The 21,322-nt window shown below is 45.4% G+C and overlaps 1 pseudogene; it reads left to right on the forward strand.

Annotated features, from left to right (window-relative positions):
* LOC137772188 (elongation factor 1-alpha-like) overlaps positions 1-12,075 on the forward strand; it is a 38,206-nt pseudogene extending 26,131 nt beyond the window's left edge.
* The last annotated feature ends 9,247 nt before the right edge of the window (positions 12,076-21,322 follow it).

The following is a 21,322-nucleotide window of genomic DNA, read 5'->3' on the forward strand; positions in this document are numbered from 1 at the left end:
CTATTCATTATGATTGAAAATATCCACTGTGCTCCCATAGGCCTACACGAAATGCCACTTCTACCATAAAGACCTGAGAATAACAAAATATACTTGCATTATATCAGGAAAGCAATATTCCAGCGGGTTTTCTGTATCTCAGCAGCTGCAGCTGTAAAATAGGGATCGCAATAGTGTCCAGCTCATAGGGTTATAGTGAGGATGAGATGACGCAGTGCATGAAGAGTGCTCAAAACTGTGTCAGAAGGTCAATACATACTCTTTTTTTTTTTAACTTATTTATTTTATTTATTTATTTTTGGCTGTGTTGGGTCTTCCTTGCGGTGCGCGGACTTCTCATTGCGGTGGCTTCTCTTGTTGCAGAGCACGGGCTCTAGGCGCGTGGCCTTCAGTAGTTGTGGCTCGCGGGCTCTAGGGCGCAGGCTCAGTAGCTGTGGCGCACGGGCTTAGTTGCTCCGCGACATGTGGGATCTGCCCGGACCAGAGCTTGAACCCACTTCCCCTGCATTGGCAGGTGGATTCCCAACCACTGCGCCACTAGGAAGGTCAGTACATAGTCTTAATGATTCTTGTTATTTTACAGGTAACCCAGTCTTCGGGGTGACAAGTCTAGTGGTGATCTTTGCAGTTTACAGTCAGGCTCTTGCTTTGTTCAACAATCGTCAAAACAGGCTGGAGGTATGAGTCTTTTATCTTCCCAGTCCAGACCCAAGATGGGGATCTACATGGATCCAACGGTCAGAGACAGGGCACTGTTTTGTGTTTTAATGATGTGAAAAAAGGACAGCAATAGCTTACATTTAAAAAAAACTTTATTCTCATGTTTACAGAATCAATAGGGTTTGAAGGGGTCATTTCAATGTCCCAGTTATATTCATACTACATTACACAGAGGAAATGATAAACATATATCCTATACCTACATACATTATATGTAGTATTCAGAAGTCTGGGGATTCAAGGTTTGGGGACATCTCTTGTGATTGTTAAGTGCCAAAGATGAACAGGAGTGTGATTTGTTTCTTTATATAAGAAATATGACCTCCATGGGGACTGCTCTTCTGTCCTATTTTTCTAGGCTCTAAACCATTATTTTCCAAACTGTATTCTTTAGTACATTAGTTCCATGAGTGGTTAATTGTGTACCTTTAAAAAAGGGTTCCCTAGGGCTTCCCTGGTGGCGCAGTGGTTGAGAATCTGCCTGCCAACGCAGGGGACACGGGTTCGAGCCCTGGTCTGGGAAGATCCCACATGCCGCGGAGCAACTGGGCCCGTGAGCCACAACTACTGAGCCTGCGCGTCTGGAGCCTGTGCTCCGCAACAAGAGAGGCCGCGATAGTGAGAGGCCCGCGCACCGCGATGAAGAGCGGCCCCCGCTTGCCACAACTAGAGGAAGCCCTCGCACAGAAACGAAGACCCAACACAGCCAAAAATAAATAAATAAATTTATTTTAAAAAAAGGGTTCCCCAATCAAATACATGGAGTGAACTCTAAGATGAGTTTTCTTTCTATGAAACAGGGTTCCTATAGAATCTAAAGCAAGGATTGCTCCGTTCTCACCACTGGTGAGGCTGCAGCTCTACCCTGTGCTAATGAAGCCACAGTTCTCCCGCGACTACATTTTTATTGGCTTCTCAGGTACTTAAATCGTACAGATTATTGTTCATCTGGGGCACTTCTCCAGAACATTAACTGCACCAATTACTAATGAATTTCCTCATTGTTTCTTCTTTTTCAGTTTCATTTTCTGAGGGTTAGAAAAATAGATTTCCTCCATATGCTGACAATAGCCTCAACTCACCTGCCTAACCTCACCCTCATTCTTTCTGTTTTCATTCCTTCTGTTCTTGCCAAGTCTTTTGACTACTTCAGTGCTTCACCAAAGGTGGCAATCTTGACCTTTTCTACTTCATGACATCCCCCTCTGCACCCTCATTCTTTGCACGAAGGCTACAAATGTTTATGGCCTTCTTAAAGTAACTCCTCATTCATTCGTTCACTTGTTAAACATTAAGGACCTACTATGGGCTGGGCATTGTTGTAGGATCTGATTGAAAGGATCAATAAATGAATGGATTTCCTCCTGCTGGAATTTGGGAAGTTCTGTTAAGTAATGCATGGCTAGGTATGTTTATCTTTTCGGGAGAAAAGTGCTCTATAAATCAGGGAACTATTATAACATTTACATATTGGTCCCATGAGAAATGATTTAAGCAGTTTCCCTATAATACGAATCCTGATAATTTGCATTTATATAGCACATTATTGGCAAAACGACAACTTTGTCTCTCTGAGTAGCTTCACTTAAAGTGGCTTTCCTTTAATTATCTCTCACAGAGCAACTATAAAATGATTGTAAAAACAATTTGCAAGTATGTGTGTTATCCATAAAGGCTAAATAACAGTTAAATTATAAACACTATGCAGTGAATCTGACATTCCTCAGGATAATATTTTAGATGTTCACCTGATGTACTGTCAATTCTGGAGCATTAACATCTGGATTAGGACAGATGTGCATCTGGGGAGGTAAGGAAGAGAGTGTGCTTGCCTTAGGAGCAACCCAGAGGAAGAAGAACCTTGCTTTACCCTCTAATTTTTTGTCTGTATCTTACTGTCTCTCAGTAGACCAAATGAAATGATTTCCAAAGGAGACCACGGTAGTCATAAAACATGTATGTGTTCAAGGGCTAACAGCATGATTTCAGATTTATAAGATGCTTTAAATATTAACTAACGAATTGACACAATAGATATCTGAGTACTTCCTTTGATCCTTCATTAGTGGGCTTTATGCAAATCACTGTGAATGGCATCTCGGAGACAGCAATGAATAAGTTCATCGTGATCCCTGAGTATCCATCAAAAAAAGGACGCTCCTGATGATATTTACATAATCACTTTTCTCCTCCAGTGCTCTGGAGGTAATATCTATTTTTGCCAGCGTCGCAGAATTAAGTTTAAAGTTCTCAGTCTCTACTCACTTTGAGTACAGTTGCTCTGTGGATCCCTCATGGACCCTACAGTTTCACTACCAACCCATTGGCTGATTCTCTTAAGGACTGGTGGAGGGAAAAGCAGGAATGTTTATCAGTCCTGTTCTACAGGTGAAGAGCCTGCGATCCAGAGTGTCAATAGCTTATGCAAATTCACACTGATAAATGAGAGAAAGAACCTGAACTTAGATTTCTAGAATCAAGGGAGGGAAGGGTGCTCACGTATATGGGATATCCACAAAATGATTTTCCCTATAGCATATGCTTCACAACGAAAAAGTTAGAATTGGGAACATGTACTTTCACGTGGCTACATGAATGGATGAAAGAATGAACGAATGGGCAGTTCTATGCTAACATCCTCCACCGACTTCTCGGACTCTTGCTGGCTTCAAAAGGAAATCTCCTGGGACATTAACTTTACCTGTGTCTGTAGCATCTCTCTTCTAGCCGTGCCACCACCACCCCTACCTCATCCTATTTTCTGCTCCATCCCTGTTGAACCACAGATGAAAGGAGCCCCTCCTTTGCCCCAGTTCTTCCTCTGGGACACTTCTCTGAGCAGGGCGTGGGGCTGGAGAAGGAGAAGCCTTGACAGTTTCAGTCTCCATCCTGTGCTGCCTCTGGGCTGAAGTTCAGAATTCACTTGCTTTTGGATTTATACTTCTATCTGGCTTATGATTCAAAGTGAGTAGAGATTGGGAGACTCCAAATTAACTGCAGTCTTGGCAGAGAGATGTCAGCCCTAGAACACTGGGGAAGAAAAGCAACTATGTAAATAAATATGCTGGGGAGCTTCCTTTGTTGGATGAAGGCTCAAGAGAGGCACCTGTGATCAAGTCTATCAGCAGGGTCTACTGAAGGCTTCCGCTCCCACTGCCTGTGTACAGACCTCTGTATTGTGATAGCCTACTGTGTGTGGGTGTGAGTGCGTCACCCTAGCTGCCTGGGGTTGTGAATGTGTCACATTAGCTGGCCTGGGAATTCCTAGAGGTGCGGATCCTTCTTGAACCATGCCTGACATGTAAATGTTTACGTATTCAAATCAGATTGAATAGGACTTGCCTGAGACTCAGTTTTTACATCTAGGATGAGGTACTGCACTAGAATGATGCCTAGGGGACTTCCAGGAGGTAGCATGTCCTGGCTGTGGTAAGTATGTTGTTTTTAGAAAGGAACATGTCTTGATTAAAATTTCACCCCTACTCCTGCCTACATGCTGGTTGTGTGGTCTGGACAACTCATTTTACTTTTCTGAGCCATATGTGAAATGGAGGTTAGGCAAAAACAGCTTTGGGGTGGGGATGCAGTAACACAAAGTGCTCCGGAAATATTTGTTGAATGACTAATGCTCAGAGAGTTCATAGGAAAAGCTTTCCATTTTAATAGGGCTTGACCAGATCTTCCCACACTGCCCTTTCCCCTTAAAGTTGTCAAGCTCTGGAACTTGAAGGAAAGGGCCCTCTCCCTTTGTCTCTGTGCAAGGAGTTGTTTGAGTAGAAAATCAATAATTTAGAGTCACTCCAATATCCAGTTCTTTGTCTCCTCCGGTGCTTGGACTCCAGCTCCTGGGGTGTGGGCTGGATGAGCCTGGCCTGGCTTCCCCTTGTGCTGTTGAGTCAGGGAGAGCAGATATCCTAGTCCGCCTCATGCTTCAAGACCATCACGGGAAAGATGCTCTGTAAGTATTTGTGCAAAGAAATAACTCCTTCTTTCTTAGGATTTGATTTCCTATTTTTTGCAGGTCTGCAAACTGGATATCTCCTTATTCAGGTGATCAGACCCTGGGAAAGTCAGCTTTCCCTTCTTCTCATGCACACACTTGAAATTGGACTGAACTAAGTCAAAAGAATTCTTTTTTTTAATTAATTAATTTTTAAATTAAAATATAATTTGTTTACAATGTTGTATTAACTTCTGCTGTAAAGCAAAGCCATTTCAGTTATACATGTATATACATTCTTTATCATAGTCTTTTCCACTATAGTTTATCACAGGATATTGAATATTGTTCCCTGTGCTATATAGTGGGACCTTGTTCTTTATCCATTCTATATATAATAGTTTGCCTCTGCTAACCCCAAACTCCCACTCCATCCCTCCCCCACCTCTTCTCCCCGTTGGCAACCCTCAAGTCTGTTCTCTATGTCTGTGCATCTGTTTCTGTTTCATAGATAAGTTTACTTGTGTTGTATTTTAGATTCCACATATAAGTTTCAGGTGTACAGCACAGTGATTCAGATATATATGTAACTGAAATATATATATTCTTTTTCAGATTCTTTTCCCTTTTAGGTTATTACAAAATGTTGAGTTCAGTTCCCTGTGTTATACAGTAGATCCTTGTTGTTTATTTTATATATAGTAGTGTGTATCTGTTAATCTCAAACTTGTAATTTATCCCCCCCCTTTCCCCTTTAGTAACCATAAGTTTGTTTTCTATGTCTGTGGGTCTATTTCTGTTTCGTAAATAAGATCATTCGTATCTTTTTTTTTTAGATTCCACATATAAGCGATATCATATAATATTTGTCTTTGGCTGGCTTACTTCACTTAGTATGATAATGTCTAGGTCCATCTATGTTGCTGCAAATGGCATTATTTCATTCTTTTTTATGGCTGAGTAATATTCCATTGTATATATATATACCACATCTTCTTTATCCATTCCTCTGTCGATGGACATTTAGGTTGCTTCCATGTCCTGGCTATTGTATTGGTATTAGGTGTTGAACCTTTACCTTTCAAGTTCCCCATGACAAACTCCAGTTTGTTTCACTTTGTGGGTTTCTTCTAAAATTTACTGGTACTGTTGTGCAGACTAAGTTTATGTCTGCGATGGGTTCTGTCTCTAGAAACCTGAATAAACTTGAGAGATCTCATAGCTACACCTCTGCTCACTAACTCTAAACACCAAGGGGCTTTGGTTAATAGTTACACAGATAGATAAATTAATTAATAGATGTATTTAGCTCATACGCCAATATTGGTCACATTGTCTAGTTTTTTATTAATCAACCCTCTCTGGAGTAATTTTTCACTGCAAAGTCACCTCTTCTTGTGTTTATGCAGTTGCCCAACAAGCACATCTTGATCATATAACTTCATGTGTCTCCGTGAATTCTCATTACATTGTGCTTGTCATTCTAAATGATTTTATTTCATCCTAACTCCTCTGAAGCCTGCATTACAGTCACTATAGATTCACTTCTAATTCTTAAGCGTCCCAGTCCAGAAACCCTGATGACTTTATGTTTTATACATTGTAAATACTATTTCTAATAAAATGATAATGAATTGCCAGGGCCCTTCGAATTTGTAAATAATGGGAATATTTCCCTAGTGACAGCCAATTACACTAGGCTGGGAAAGTCATTCTATCAGGAGCACTTACCCTTCAGCTGGTTTCAATGTCAGAAAACCTCTTCATTCTGATTATTCTTTCAGTTCTGAGTCAGCCAAGCCACAGAGATATTATGTAAATGGCTTAAATGGAAGAAGTATAATAATAATAATTCGTAATGAGGAGACAGTCTGGCTCAGCAGAAACCTGGAAACCCAGAGACTGAGGGGTATCTTCCTGCTTCTTCATTTATGTGTTCCGTGACCTTGGGCAAATTGTTTGGTCTGTATGTGAGCACTTCACCTCTCAGTGAGTGGAGTCTGGCAACACAAGACAGGGAGAGGAAGACAGGACCATAGTCAATACTGGTTATGGATCACTTGCCACGTGCCAGGCACTGTGCAGGATGATCAAGTTCAACCTCAAGCAAAGCAGGAAGTAAGCATTATCCCCATTTTACAGATGAGGAAACGGAAGCTCAGAGATAGAAAATTCACATAACTGGGAAGTAGAAGAGGCAGGATTTAGACTCAGGTCTACCTGATTCCGAAATGCAATTGTCTTACATTCTTAATTTGCCTTTGTGTTATTTCAAAGAGGCCAAAACGAGATGGTACTATAGTCTCATTGTAAGACTAGGGAATTTCAGATCCAGACCAGGGAGCGATCAGCTCAACTGCACCAGGTGGAAGGACTGCAGAGTCAGGAAGGAGTCTAGACTCTGACCCTTTAGAGTTCACTGCAGGGTCCTCTGGGTACTGTTCCAGGGGCTTGAGCCTGACTTTGGGATGAGGGAGAAGATGTTGACAAAGTCATATGTTCCCCATCTTGATGGCAAGTGGTCCCCCCTCTCTTTTCTGACCCCCCCCCCTCTATTTATGTGGCATACATGTCAGCTGCACCCCTTGGCTGAGGCCCCATTCCCCACTGCCAGGACTCCTGTGGTTGCCTCCTAAGGGGCTCCCTGCCTACAGCCTCAGCCTCTCGGAGCTTCTCATCACTGAAGGAACAGAGTCATTTTTCCCCCGAGGGCGATAAAGAGTAATCAAGAGATTCAAGCAGGGGGATTACATAATTAGACTTACAGTTTAGGAAAACTAAACTCTGAGGAATTAATGCATAATGATATTCCCCCTTCATCTCTTTAGCCATTGTTTTCTCCCATCCATTTCCTGTCCTCCAGGCAAATTGAGCACAGAATTGTGTTCAAATGATTATTCTGCCTGACCAGCCCCTCCCTCCTCTATGGGCCTTGAGACGCCATGGTCTTGAAGACCTGTTAAAACTTCTCTGTGAAGAGGTCCTCATCACCCCACACACTTGGGAACTCTCCAAAAGAGCCTCGTTCTCAGCCCTCATGACGCACTCATTACACGGAAATAGTTTCTTTGTGGTCTGTCTCCCTTACTAAAGTGTGAACCCCTCGAAGACAGGGGTTGCATCACTCACACTGAATCCACAGCTCCCAAGGCAGAGCTAAGCAGTGGTCCCTCTTACGTGTTAGTGGAATGAATCAGTGGGCTCCATGGCTCTGCTTCTTCTCTTCTAAAAAGTGACTGGGTGAGGGAAAGGTGCTAATAGTGGGGGACCAAGGAATTGCGGAACCTTTGGATAATCCTCTGAACATCTTAGACCTTGATTCTTCTATAAAATTGGGGAAGAGAAGGGACAGATGTTTCCTGAGGACCCCACTTCTCTGACATTCTAGCTTTTTGGTTCTTTAGGGGTAAAGGTGGGGATGATGATTTAAGAATGAGAAATGGGCAGTGTTCAGGGTGGTGGGCCTCAGTGGGATGGGGAACTCTGAAAGTCTAGAGTGTTGGCCTCTTGCCATCCTGGGCCCAAGCTTGGGCTGGGGAGAGGGGCTGGAGAAAGTCAGCATTGACCGTGTGTGAGTGATTGAGCTCTGCTGAGAACTTTCCCCGGGAGGGATGAGGACATGCTCAGCCTCGTAGAAAACCCCACAGCCAGCCTCAAAGCAGTCCCACGAGCTCTCCCTCAGCAATCCCAGACTGCTGACTTGAAGGAGCCCCAGCTGGGATTGCTGTCCCTCATGGAGCCTGAGAGCTTTCCCGAAGTCAGGCCATGACTGCGTCCTAATTTGGAAGCCTCAACCTCTGGCACAGTGTTGAGCCCTATACTTCTCAATAAACGGCTCAATGAATGAATGAATGGCCACAACCTTTCAGCACCTTAGTCTTGGGAAGTCGCATGCAAAGTCTGGAGCCATGCAGCATTCATTCCGGCCAAAATTATTTATTTCTCTTTCTTTCTATTTTTTTCCTATTTCCAAAATCTTCCCTTCCCCCACTCCACCCACACACCTTCTCACCCACCCTCTCACCTTCTCACCCACCCTCTCTTCACCCATATATTCAATCAGTCAGAGAAGAAGTCTGTGCCACTGGGCTTGGGGATAGGGAGTGGCATTACTTAACCAGTTCCAGCTCTGGTATCAGATTTGGGTGGAACCAGAGGAGGGTCCAGTGCTAGGTTTATAAAAGCAGGAGGCACAGCTGCTGCAGCTCTTGCTGGATTAACTTTGTTTCTTTTTCTCTGGAGGTAGGGACTTGCATGGGGCAGGAGAGAAGCTGCAAACTATGGCGTGTTGGGGTTTCTTGTACAGGAAGTGTGCTGGGGGTGCGGGTTGGATGGGGGGATTGGAAGGATGGGAGGAAGGGGGGTGGGGGGAAGCCCCACACAGGAGAAAGGATGGATGGGCCACGACTGCTTGGAAGTACCAGCTATGGCCCTGGGATCGTGACTCTTGCCAGGGCATGAGCCTGGCAAGTCTTTTACTTTTCAGTTGATGCTACCATGTCCCAGGTGCCGGGCTAGGCTGTGAAGTGGGGAGGGGGGTGCTGGGCAGGAACAGGGTAGGGGGGAGGAGAGGAGAGAGGCAGGCCTGGAACGCTGTGGCCTCACCCACCCCGGTGCTCCCCTCTAGCAGTGACTGAAGGAAGGGACCCGCTGCCACGGGCAAAGAGAAGACCCATATCAATATCGTTGTCATGGGCCACGTGGACTCTGGCAAGTCCACCACCACCGGGCATCTCATCTACGAGTGTGGGGGGATCGACAAGAGGACCATCGAGAAGTTTGAGAAGGAGGCAGCCGAGGTGAGGCACCCACGCGCGGTGTTGGCCTCTAGGAGCTGGGGTGGGGGGATAGAAGTCCTGCTTCTCGGTGGGTCCAACACGGACAGCAGGGTGCGCTGTGAGGTCTAAGGCGCCACTGAATTCCCTGGGATAGGTCAGGCTGCTCGCCATCAATGCGCTCTACTCACTCCCCACCCCTCCCCAGACGGGTAGGGGCTCCTTCAAGTACGCCCGGGTGCTGGACAAACTGAAAGCAGAGAGAGAGCGTGGCATCACCATCGACATCTCCCTGTGGAAGTTTGAAACCAGCAAGTACTACATCACCATCATCGATGCCCCAGGAACATGATCACGGGCACCTCCCAGGTAAAGCAGCCCTTGTTCCCAGGGCCCTCCCTTTCGGATGGGGGCGGGGCAGGCGCAGAGCGAGGGAGGAAACTCAGGCTTTACTTCCGGGACTCTGGGAAGGAGGGTATCATAAGCCTTAGAAGGTTTTCCTCATCCATGCCAATCATCAGTTCTGAAAGAACCAGAGAAGGACAGACTCTGCGAGGCTCAGATATGGTCCCCCTTTCAGGCTGGGGCAGGGACCAGGTTTTCTGACACCCAGACAAGTAGATCACTCGGGGTCCGTCTGGGAGGAAGGAACTAAAAGCTCATTTATGGGACTAGGTGAGAGTTTAACTGGGAGGCGGGACCTCTGCGCACAGCAGCAACCAAGGGACCCACGAATTTATCAACTTCTGGGGAGCAGCCCAGCCCCGAGCTTTCCCAAGGGGCCCGGGACTGCCCGAAACTCTAGCAGGCTTCCCAGCCCGGCCGGCGCCCCCTCCCCTAACTAAGCCCTTGATCCCATGGTGTCTGTGTCCTGCAGGCCGACTACGCAGTGCTTATCGTGGCCGGCGGCTTAGGCGAGTTCGAGGCGGGCATCTCCAAGAACGGGCAGACCCGCGAGCACACGCTTCTGGCCTTCACCCTGGGCGTGAAGCAGCTGATCGTGGCCATCAGCAAGAGGGACTCGACCGAGCCCGCCTACAGCGCCGCGCGCTTCCAGGAGATCACAGAGGAAGTGAGCGCCTACATCAAGATCAGCCTCCGTGGCCTTCGTGCCCATCTCGGGCTGGCACAGCAGCAACATGCTGGAGCCCAGCAGCGACGTGAGTGCGGACCGGGTCTGCAGGTGCGCGTCTCGGGTCTTGGTCCCGGTCCTGGTCCTGTTACTGGGGTGGGCGCACTGGGAGCCATGACCCAGGCTCACCTCCGCTCCGCATCCCCATCCCCCTTCCCCGTACGTGCCCTGGTTCAAGGGCTGGAAGGTTGAGCGAAAGGAGGGAAGCACCACTGGGGTGACTCTGCTGGAAGCTCTGGATTCCATCCTCCCACCCACTCGCCCTGTCAACAAGCCCCTGAGGCTGCCTCTGCAAGACGTGTACAAGATTGGAGGTGAGGTGACAGGGCTTCTTAAGGACTGAAGGAGTTGAGAATGAGGTCTGGTGTCTGACTTGCCAGGGTTCAGATCCTGACTTTTAAGGTAGGATAAAGTGCCAAGCCCCCAGCGTTTCCAGTTTATCTGATAGATACATAGCATAAATAAGCCAGTCATTGGATCCTGGCGCTTCCTACTAGCCCTGTAGGTGACCTTGGTCCTTGCACCCCAGGACAAGGGACTTCCCCAGAAGCCAGTTCTCACTGGGTGGGTCTAGAATCTTTCTGAGTGCCCTTCTTGCCATTGCACAGGCATCGACACTGTGCCCTTGGGCCGTGTAGAGACCGGCCTCCTGAAACCTGGCATGGTGGTCACCTTTGCCCCTTGCAGCGTCACCACTGAGGTCAAGTCTGTGGAGATGCACCACGAGGCCCTGCCCGAGGCCCTGCCTGGCGACAATGTGGGCTTCAACGTGAAGAACGTGTCTGTGAAGGACATCCGTCGTGGCAATGTGGCCGGAGACAGCAAGAACGACCCCCCCTGCCTCCCATGGAGGCCGGCAGCTTTGTGGCGCAGGTAAGCTGCCTGGGAGGCCTCGGGCCTTGGTGCTTGGTGGTGATGGAAATGCTTCTTAGAAATTAGCCCCGACTTCTACGGAAGGCACAGGTTGGCCGAGAGTTGGCCCCAGATCACAGGTGCCATCCAATCTCTTCTAATTCCATCCTCCTCCCCTCTCCAGGGGATCATCTTGAATCACTCGGGACAGATCCAAGCCGGCTATTGCCCGGTGCTGGACTGCCACATGGCCCGCATCTCCTGCAAGCTTGCTGAACTGAGGGAAAAGATTGACCGGCGCTCAGGCAAGAAGCTGGAGGACAACCCCAAGGCCCTGATGCAGCCATAGTGCAGATGGTCCCCAGCGAGGCCACGTGTGTGGAGACCTGCTCTGAGTACCCACCTCTAGGTGAGCCAGGGACTGATGGCTGCTGAGTCCTGGGAAGGAAAGCACCTCTGACTGAGGCCAAAGAGCCTTTCCTTCTATGCCTCTTTCCAGGAATTTCACTCTTTCTTCTTCCTTCCTTCCTCCTCCAGGCTGTTTTGCTGTGCATGACATGAGGCAAACATTGGCCTTTGACGTCATCAAGGCCATGGAGAAGACAGCATCTGTGGCCAAGGTCACCAAGTCAGCAGTGAAGGCCAGCAAGAAATGAAGCATGTCCTTCTTCTCCCTGCAATTTAGTTTCCTCAGCAACCTCCACTATGTAGATTAGATACTTCTGTGTATTGACTGAATAAAATTAATAATAAAATTTAGACTAGCTGTCATGGTTTCTTCCAAGGAAGAAAGCGTGAGGTCAGTGAGGAACCTCTGGGTAGATGAACAACTAACTTAAGGCTCATAAGCTTCAAAGTAGTTTTATGCCCTGGTTGGTGAACACACCATTCAGGTCTTAACAGCCTTCTCTTACCCAGGGCTCTGTCCTATCCTCCTCCTGTTTCCCACAAGGAAGAATTGTTTGGGGATGTGATAAAGTATAGTCACAATGGCATAGGGTGGGATCTCAGTGCCAATAGGTTAGTCCAACACTACCATGTCCTCGATTCCTGGTGCTAGGTGCTTTAGCATTCAGAATCCTGAAAGAGTAAATGCGAATTTCTCTTAGGCAGAAGGGAGGTACTATATATGGACGTTTGGGTTCAACCTGCTGCCCACCATGTCCATTTAGGTTAGGTTACTATGCCTAGAGGGTGAGGAATGAATGGAGCTCTGTAACCTTTTGTTCCCTAATTTCTGTTTTCCATTTTTCAGATGCAGCAGAGTATCGCCTCATGGCACTGAATAAGCTAAATTACATGCTCATTCATCATATACTGGGAATCAGGCCCCCGAGGTCTGCCTGTGGTGTATTCATCCATCCATCAAATATTGGCAGAATTTGTGCCAGATGTTAGTCTGACCCCTTAGACTTACTTAGTGTGTAGAGACAAGTAAATATCAGGTGGTGATAAATGCATAAAGCAAGGGAGCAGTGAGAATGGTAGAGGTGGAAAGTAGACCATGAAAGATGCAAGGCAGTGAAGATTTCCAATCACCCAAGCAAGATGGCAACTTGGACCAGGACGATAGTCATGATGGAGATAAGCAGTGAGAAGTTCTGACTATATTTAGAAACTGACAAATATCTAAAAATTGGATGTGAGATATAAGGAAAGAGGGTTAAAGGTGACATCTAGGTTCTTGGCCTGAGGAATCAGAAGGAGGGAGCTTCTATGATGAGAGGTGGGGGTGGATTGCTAACTAAAAGAAATGCTGTTCTGGAGAAGGGAGAGGTCCAGGCTGAGATAATCAGGGGTGTAATTAAAACATGGAAGTTTGATCCCTTGCCCAGAAGCATCTGCTAGGAGGTGCTAGGACATGCACATACACCCAGCCTTCCTGGGAGTAAATTAATCAGCTGCATGATAATTGCAATCAATTCTCTATTGGAAAAGTCATTAATCTTCAAACATTGAGAATGCTATTAAAAAGTATCAAGGCCTAAGAGGGCTGTTGGAGTCCTTTCTGTAGCCATGTTGGGGATGGGCAGGAAGTGATATTCCTAATCACTTTGGGGCTTTGATGTCCAAGATTTAGACCAAGTGTGCAGTGATCTATTTTTTTTTCACTGATCAATAACATTACCTGTTCCTGCCCGTCAAGTTGGCTTCCTTTCACGTGCAAATCCCCAGGGAAACCCCACACCCAGCACAAACCTAGAAATAGTAGTGGGATGACACATCAGAGCTGTCACTGTGCCAAGTGTCAAAAAGCTCACCTGTCTCCAGTGCTGGGAAGCCTGTCAAATTCCAGCTGCTGTCAGCATGAATCTGCCTAATGGAACCTGGACCAGCTTGGGAGCACCTCAAGCCTGTCAAAGGCTACCCAGACCCAGGCCAGGGCAGGAGCTGTGGCTGGGATAGAGTGCAAATTGCTCACCTGTTGGATTCCTCATGCCTTCTGGGGTCTGTGCAAAACAGCTAGTCCTTTTTTTTTTTTTTTAAATTTTATTTATTTATTTATTTATTTATTTATTTATGGCTGTGTTGGGTCTTCGTTTCTGTGCGAGGGCTTCCTCTAGTTGCGGCAAGTGGGAGCCACTCCTCATCGCGGTGCGCGGGCCTCTCACTATTGCGGCCTCTCTTGTTGCGGAGCACAGGCTCCAGACGCGCAGGCTCAGTAGTTGTGGCTCACGGGCCCAGTTGCTCCGCGGCATGTGGGATCTTCCCAGACCAGGGCTCGAACCCGTGTCCCCTGCATTGGCAGGCGGATTCTCAACCACTGCGCCACCAGGGAAGCCCAAAATGGCTAGTCCTTTTTGTCCTCAGAACACTTTATTTAAAATTCTCAAAATCATAACCACAGCTTTGCTTAAAATGATTGAGGAACTAAACTTCCAACTTAGATGTGTCCTTAATAGGTACCTGATAAACATTTGTTGATTCGTGAGTGAATGTCAACCTACTTTTTTCGGAATAAGTGAATGTTTGGGTGCCAATTTACTCAATTTTCAAGAATACTCACGGTGTTGATCCTCATTTCTTAGAGATTCCTTAAATTCAATTTGAAAAGAAAATTAAAAAGTATCACACACGGTTAATCCTCTAAGTACCATATTCTCTAATGAGTAATTCCACACTGGGTGGGAGTAATTCCACTGCTGGTAAGTGAGAGAATCTCATCTCATTAGAAACTCCAAAAGCCTATCTGTGCAGCACTGCAAAGAGCCACCAGTACTGGCTGAGCCAACAGAGTTTGGCACCAAACTATGGCTATGGCAGTTCAGACTTGTAGTGAGAGCTCTGGCATTTTACCTGAGAAGTCGTTTCTGCTGGCCCAGGCCCCCTCCTTTAGTCCTTAACATAATGTTGCAGATGGACCTAAGGCACCCTGTTCGTTCGCAGTGATTAAGTTCTTGGTTGGCAGGTATTGGAGGCCTCTACTTGTTAGATATCACGCCCACCCCTGAGACCAGTTGGTACAATGAACCAAGTCTCAGACAATTCCTCCACATGTACTTCTATTAGCAGGCATAAAGCAATCACATGTCTCTTGTAGAGTCTGATGAAGTCTCTGAGCCACCAGAGAACTTTCAGTCTCTGATGAGCACCTGGTATGCAGGTAGATGACATCCCAGCAGTAGGTTTCAGCTAGCCTTCTAGTGGGGGACAGAACCCCCTGAAAATGACTCAACACAGGATAGAATACTTAGGCTCTGGCTGCCACTTCAAAGGGTCAAGGCCCCTGGGTTCACCTGTTCATCCAGGAAGATGCCCGTACAGTAGTTCTAGTCAACCCATGTGTCAACTCTGCTCACTTCACCAGTGCACACTCTTTACTAATACCCATTACAACAAACAACACACCCTCTGGTACTGATTGGAGATAAATACAGTTGAGACTTGTGATTATGCTGTCCCTTCCACCTCTGAGGTCAAAGGGGCTTCTGATTACTCTTTCAAATGCTAAATAACCATCTCTAGAGTCTGTTGTCCCACTTAGGGAACTTCAAATATTAAACAACCACCCCTACTGTACAGAATAAAACTACCCTACAGACCACACATCCCATCACAACACTCCACCTTGGGCCCACTCTTTCCTGAGAGGTCATGTTGCCCCAACCCAGCCTCCTCTCTCCCTTCCTGGGAGCCTTGACTCACTTTCCTGGCAGCTGCTTCCCTTCCAATCATGGATGGATGCTGGGGGAGCTTCCCGGCTGTCACTGGATCACCCAAAAGCCCCAGACCCTAAAGGAAGCACCCTGGCTCTGAAATTTCAGTCTGTGCCTGTGTCAGACTCCAGGGCTCTAAAAAGCTTCCTGTCAGGTCATCTGTAAGCCCAACTCCTCAGGCCAAATACGGAGGCTCTGCAGCCCGCAACTCAATCTTTGCGGTGGTCTGTGCTTTCGTGAAGGGAGCTCGTTCTGCGCTGACAGACAGCTCTCACCGGGTCCCAGCCACTCAGCACACCAGGCTGCAGCTGGTAGCCCCCGATTCTGAAGACTCACTGTGGATGCCCTGCTTCCTCCGCCTGAGTGAGGCCAGGAAGACACAAAGTCACTTATTCTTTCATTCATTCATCCCTTCTTTCACCAGATGTTCATTGATGGCAAATGGGGTTGAACTGGATTGTACACTTCATCCTGCTCACCTAGATCCCACCGTCTGGCAAGGGAGACAGACAAGTGAATAGAAAAGTATAACATGATGTAAGAAATGCTGTGACAGGGCTAACTTCAGGACGCTATGGAGAACACAGGAGGGGCAACAACAAAGCTTGAGGAATCAGAGAAAACTTATTGGAAATATTGACCTCTTAAAAAAATACATGTACGAAGGCCCAGAGGGAGCCGAAGCCCGGAGGGCAGGATGGTGGGCCTGCGGATTGGAAATGTCAAGAATGGGCAGGTCCTTGAAGGGCTGTGATGTCAAGCTGGGGCGTCTGGACTTGGTGGTGAGGGCAGTGAGAAGCCAAGCTCAGGTGAATAGTCTTTCTCTGCATGAGAAGTGCAGGCTTTGAGCTGCCTCGGAAACTTATCTTGGGCTCTAATGCAAAGAGAACATGGTGACTAGATCTGACTTGACACTCCCCTCTTCTGTTAGGTGGTCAGGGTACCCCTCCGCCCACTTGCATCAGGCCCGAGAGGGCCTAGCAGTGAGGGCATCCATGTCATTGGCATGGAAATAAAGGAGCAAGTCTACCAGACTGAGATGGTCCCTTCCCAGGGTAGAAGCTAAATTGGAATTCTAAAATGACTCTCTTGTCTGAATTTGTCTGAATACAATGGATTTCTTCTCGTTATACGAAACCAAGTCCCAGATTCCAGAAACACAAATCCAAGCTGCCTTTGCCCATTCATATAAACAACTGGTATTTTGGCCATGTAGGGAGATGCACCAGCTCATGTTCACAGAGTTCTTTGCATTTAATGATGGCAGCGTAACACAATTGAGAAAAGCCACCCTATGGAAATCTATTTTCCTTCTGTTCTGAAGAGAAAAATCCCACCACATCAGACAGAACAAACATGTCCAGCATTCACAGATAGCAGTAGACGAAGACCCTCAAAGAGAAATCTGCCCCCCTCCTCTTTACTTATAGGTCAACTGGAAGTTGGAAATATTTCCAGAGAAAAACTTCATACCTTACTCACTCACATTCCCATAATTAGCCAAGCCCTAATTATTCCCTGTATTGTCTTTGGCGCATTCCTTTTATGAGACAATGGCGTGTAAGACAATGGTTCATAACTCAAACGCGGGGCCAATCTAAATGAGAAACTGGCGGAGGGCTCACGGGACGATTACATTATTCATGAAAAGACATCAGAACAATTGGAGGATAACATTAGATTTTAAATCACAGCGGCAATTACAAGACAATTATCCAAAATGGTGTAATTGCCACAGCTACAGGGTGTGTGGCAGAACCTACACAGCGTTTGTGCCACTTTCTTTTAACACCATGATTAAAACTGGTCTGTTTATTGTAAGAGGAAATTCTACAGAAAACATTTGTATTCCCTCCTTCTATGCCCCATAGAGCTGGCAACCTGAGCCTAAGTGAAAAATGGAACCAGAGGCCACGCTCAAGTCTTTCAGGCCCCCCTGCCTTGCTTACTCCAAAATGTGCTGCTCTCAGTTACTTTACCTTGTCCTTGAATTTCAATCCAAGTATAGAACCTGAATTCCACTTTTTCTAGATGATTTCCCTCAGCCAAGGACACCCCATGTGGGGCAGTGGGAAGTCACTTGCTTAGCAGGCAGCAAACTGGGGTGTACTCACTGTTCCAATACTTACTGACAACCCAATTTAGTATCTGCTATTATAAAGGCAGCCACCATGTATTGAGTGCATACAACATGCAATATGATTTTCATATCTCTTTATTTATTTATTTATATTGAGGTATAGTTGATTTACAATGTTGTGTTAGCTTCAGTTGTACAGCAAAGTGATTCACTTATGTATACATACACACACACACGTATATATATTCTTTTTCAGATTCTTTTACATTATATGTTATTATAAGATGTTGAATACAGTTTTCTGTGCTATACAGTAGGTCCTTGTTTTTTATCTATAGCAGCACTATTTACAATAGCCAAGACATGAAAGCTACCTAAGTGTCCATCAACAGATGAATGGATAAAGAAGATGTGAGATAGATATATACACACACACACACACACACACACACACACACACACACACAGAATGGAATATTACTCAGCCATATAAAAGGATGAAATAATGTCATTTCCAGCAACATGGATGGACCTAGAGATTATCATACTAAGTGAAATAAGACAGACAGAGAAAGATAAATATTATATGACATCACTTATAGGTGGGATCTAAAAAAAAATACAAATGAACTTATTTACAAAACAGAAACAGACTCACAGATGTAGAAAACAAACTTATGGTTAGCAAGGGGGGAAGGGAAGGGATAAATTAGGAGTTTGAGATTAACAGATACACACTACTACATATTTTTTCTTATTTAACGTAAACTCCATGGGTCTTGGTTTTCTTTGTGTCATTTATTCAACAAGTATTTCTCTATCTAGCCTCTTCTTTTTAATCAGGCTCTGTTTGAACAGCTTGGGTTGCATCAATGACAAAACAAAGCCCTGCCTTCTTGGAGCTTACCTCATGGGAGTCATTTTGCACAACCTCATGGATACAAAGTACCGTCTACAGCATGGGCAGAGCCAAATGCTGATTGGTTGCCAAACATTGTCCCCTCTTTCCTAATCTCCCTCTTTCCTTCCCTTTCCTTTTCTCTCTCCTTTCCTTCCAGGCTGCATTTGCTTCAGAACTCTGTGTCTTTTCAGATCAGCTCAGCAAACACTCCTTAAGCACCTGTTAATTTGATAAGGAAGGTCTAGCAATATTTAAAATGAGTATATCTTTGATCTAATAATTTTGCTATTAGATCTTTATTGTACAATATTCTTGCACAGGATTGCTAAAATGTGTTCAATGTCCCAAACTGGAAACAAAAATATCCATCAACAAGGGAACTGTTAAATAAATTAGGGTGCATCCATGCAGCAAGATATCATGCAGCTGCTGAAAGAATGTACTGATTATAGGAAGATGTCCAGGGACTCCCACAAAGTGAAAAGGGCGTGTTTCAGAACAGTGTGTACCATTGGGTTCCATATTTGTAAAACAAATTTCACACATTTACATTTCATTATTTTAAAAAGACCATAGAATATGAATCAAATTATTATATGGGGGTGCCTTTGGGGAGTAAGTTGAAGATAGGAAAGATTTTAGCTTTCTTCTCTACTTGTCTTCTGATTTTAAATGTGTATAGATAACTTTTATAGTTAAAATAAAAACATATGAAGAATTCAGAGATGACTAAGAGGGCATGGCTTTCTGCCCTGAAGGAAGTTAACATTACGTGTCAAATTGGCTGGTCTATGGTGCCCAGATATTTGGTCAAACATTATTTATAGTGTTTGCTTAAACACTATTTTGGTCAAACAGTATTCTCTGAAGGTGTTTTTTTGGATGAGATTAACATTTAAATCAGTGGACTTCGAGTCAAGCAGATTATCCTCCAGTATATGGGTGGGTCTCACCTAATCAGTTGAAGGCCTTAACAGAGCAAAGACTGATCTCTCCAGAGCAAGAAGAAATTCTGTCAGCAGACTGCCTTTGGACTTGAGCTATAACTCTTCCCTGAGTCTCCACACTGCTCGCCTACCCTATCAGATTTTGGACCCACTAAATCACCACAATCACATGAGCCAATTCCTTAAAATAAATCTCTCTCTCTATGCCTCCTGTTGGTTCTGTTTTTCTGGATAACCGTGACTAATATGAGGAGAATATGGTTTAGTAGGCCAATGACTCTCCCAGGGGAGGGGTGGATCCTCCAGGCAGTCCTTGAGGCTAAACTTGTGATCAGTGAGAACACCAACACGATGACTTGGGGGGTGTTTAGAGCTCCATAATTTTCAGCCACCCCAAATAAATGTGAAACCTAAGAGCATGCTTGGCCTGCAAAAATAGCTTCAAGAAAGTCTTCATAGGACCTTGTGGAGATTGCCTCTGGAAAACAAGGCATGGAGTTTTAGAAAGCACCCATACCCATTCCTCATGACCAGCAGGGCCCTGGGCTTTGGTCTCAAGGTCTCCCAAGGCCTCATGGAAGCATCCATGTCTCTAAGGGGGCTCATTCTCAAACACAAGACCCTCCCAACCCAGTGGACAGGCTCACGATCCTGGAATGTCCAGAGAGAAGCGGGCCTCCTTCTTTCTGATACCAGCCTCAGAAGATTCAAGATTCTTCTCATTCCCCGCCTCCTCTCAGCTTTCCCAGCTTGGATGCTTCGTCTTCCATGAATTCATCCATGACCCTCAAATATAAAGAAGGTAAATTATTAACACTTAATTATGATGTCTTTGTAGAAGCAAGAAAAATATTTAAATATAACAGAGTGAAAAAATAGAAGATGAAATGATGTCTATACCGTGATTACGATTATGAAACATTATGCAGATGAATGAAAGACTGTAAAGTAATCACAGAAAATGAAAACAGAAATTGTCAGGGTAGTAGAAGTGTGGCGAGTTCTCCTCTCCTGCAACAAAAGCTTATTTCATATTGCTCTTGTTGCTTGTCAATCAAAAATTTTCAGTCAAAATGAAAGAACAGTCATTTTGCCTGAGCAGGACAGGGTTGGTTATCTCTACTGGGTTTGTTTCCTACCTCTAGGCCTCCTGGAACTAGAAACTAGAATCTTAGCGTGTGCCAAGCACCTATCATGTTTGTACCTGTAAGCAACATCTCATCCCAATTTTTTAAGGTAGATATGGTTTTTTAACACCAGATTTCAAAATCCACGTGTCAGCTGGGTTCGTTCCTTCTGGAATTTCTGAGGGCAAATCTGTTCTGAGTCTCTCTCCTAGTTTCTGGTGATTGACAAAAATCCTTGGTGTCCCCTGGCTGGTAGTCATGCCACTTCAATCTCTGTCTCCGTCTTCATATGGCATTCTCCTTGTGTGTGTGTTCTCTTCTTATAAGGAAAATAGCCATACTGGCTTAGGGGGCACCCTAACCCAGTGTGACCTCATTTTAACTTGCTTCCATCTGCAGTAACCCTATTTCCAAATGAGGTCACATTCACAGGCACTGGGGCTAGGACTTCAACATCTTTTCAGGGGACAAAATTCTGAGTGGGACCTTCTGAAACCTTGATAGTACAGTTAGAGATTTTATAGGTACAAAATGAGGCAACAGATATTGGAACATCCTTGTAACTCTCTTGAAAATGCGTGTCAGATCATTGATGTATTAAAAAGCATCTCAAGTACCCTTGGAAATATTTAAATATGCAATGCCTGAAAGAATGTGAAAAATGGGTAATTTAAGCACAGTAGATTGTAGC

This window comes from Eschrichtius robustus, chromosome 11, assembly GCF_028021215.1.
Source record: "Eschrichtius robustus isolate mEscRob2 chromosome 11, mEscRob2.pri, whole genome shotgun sequence".
Lineage (NCBI taxonomy): Eukaryota > Metazoa > Chordata > Mammalia > Artiodactyla > Eschrichtiidae > Eschrichtius > Eschrichtius robustus.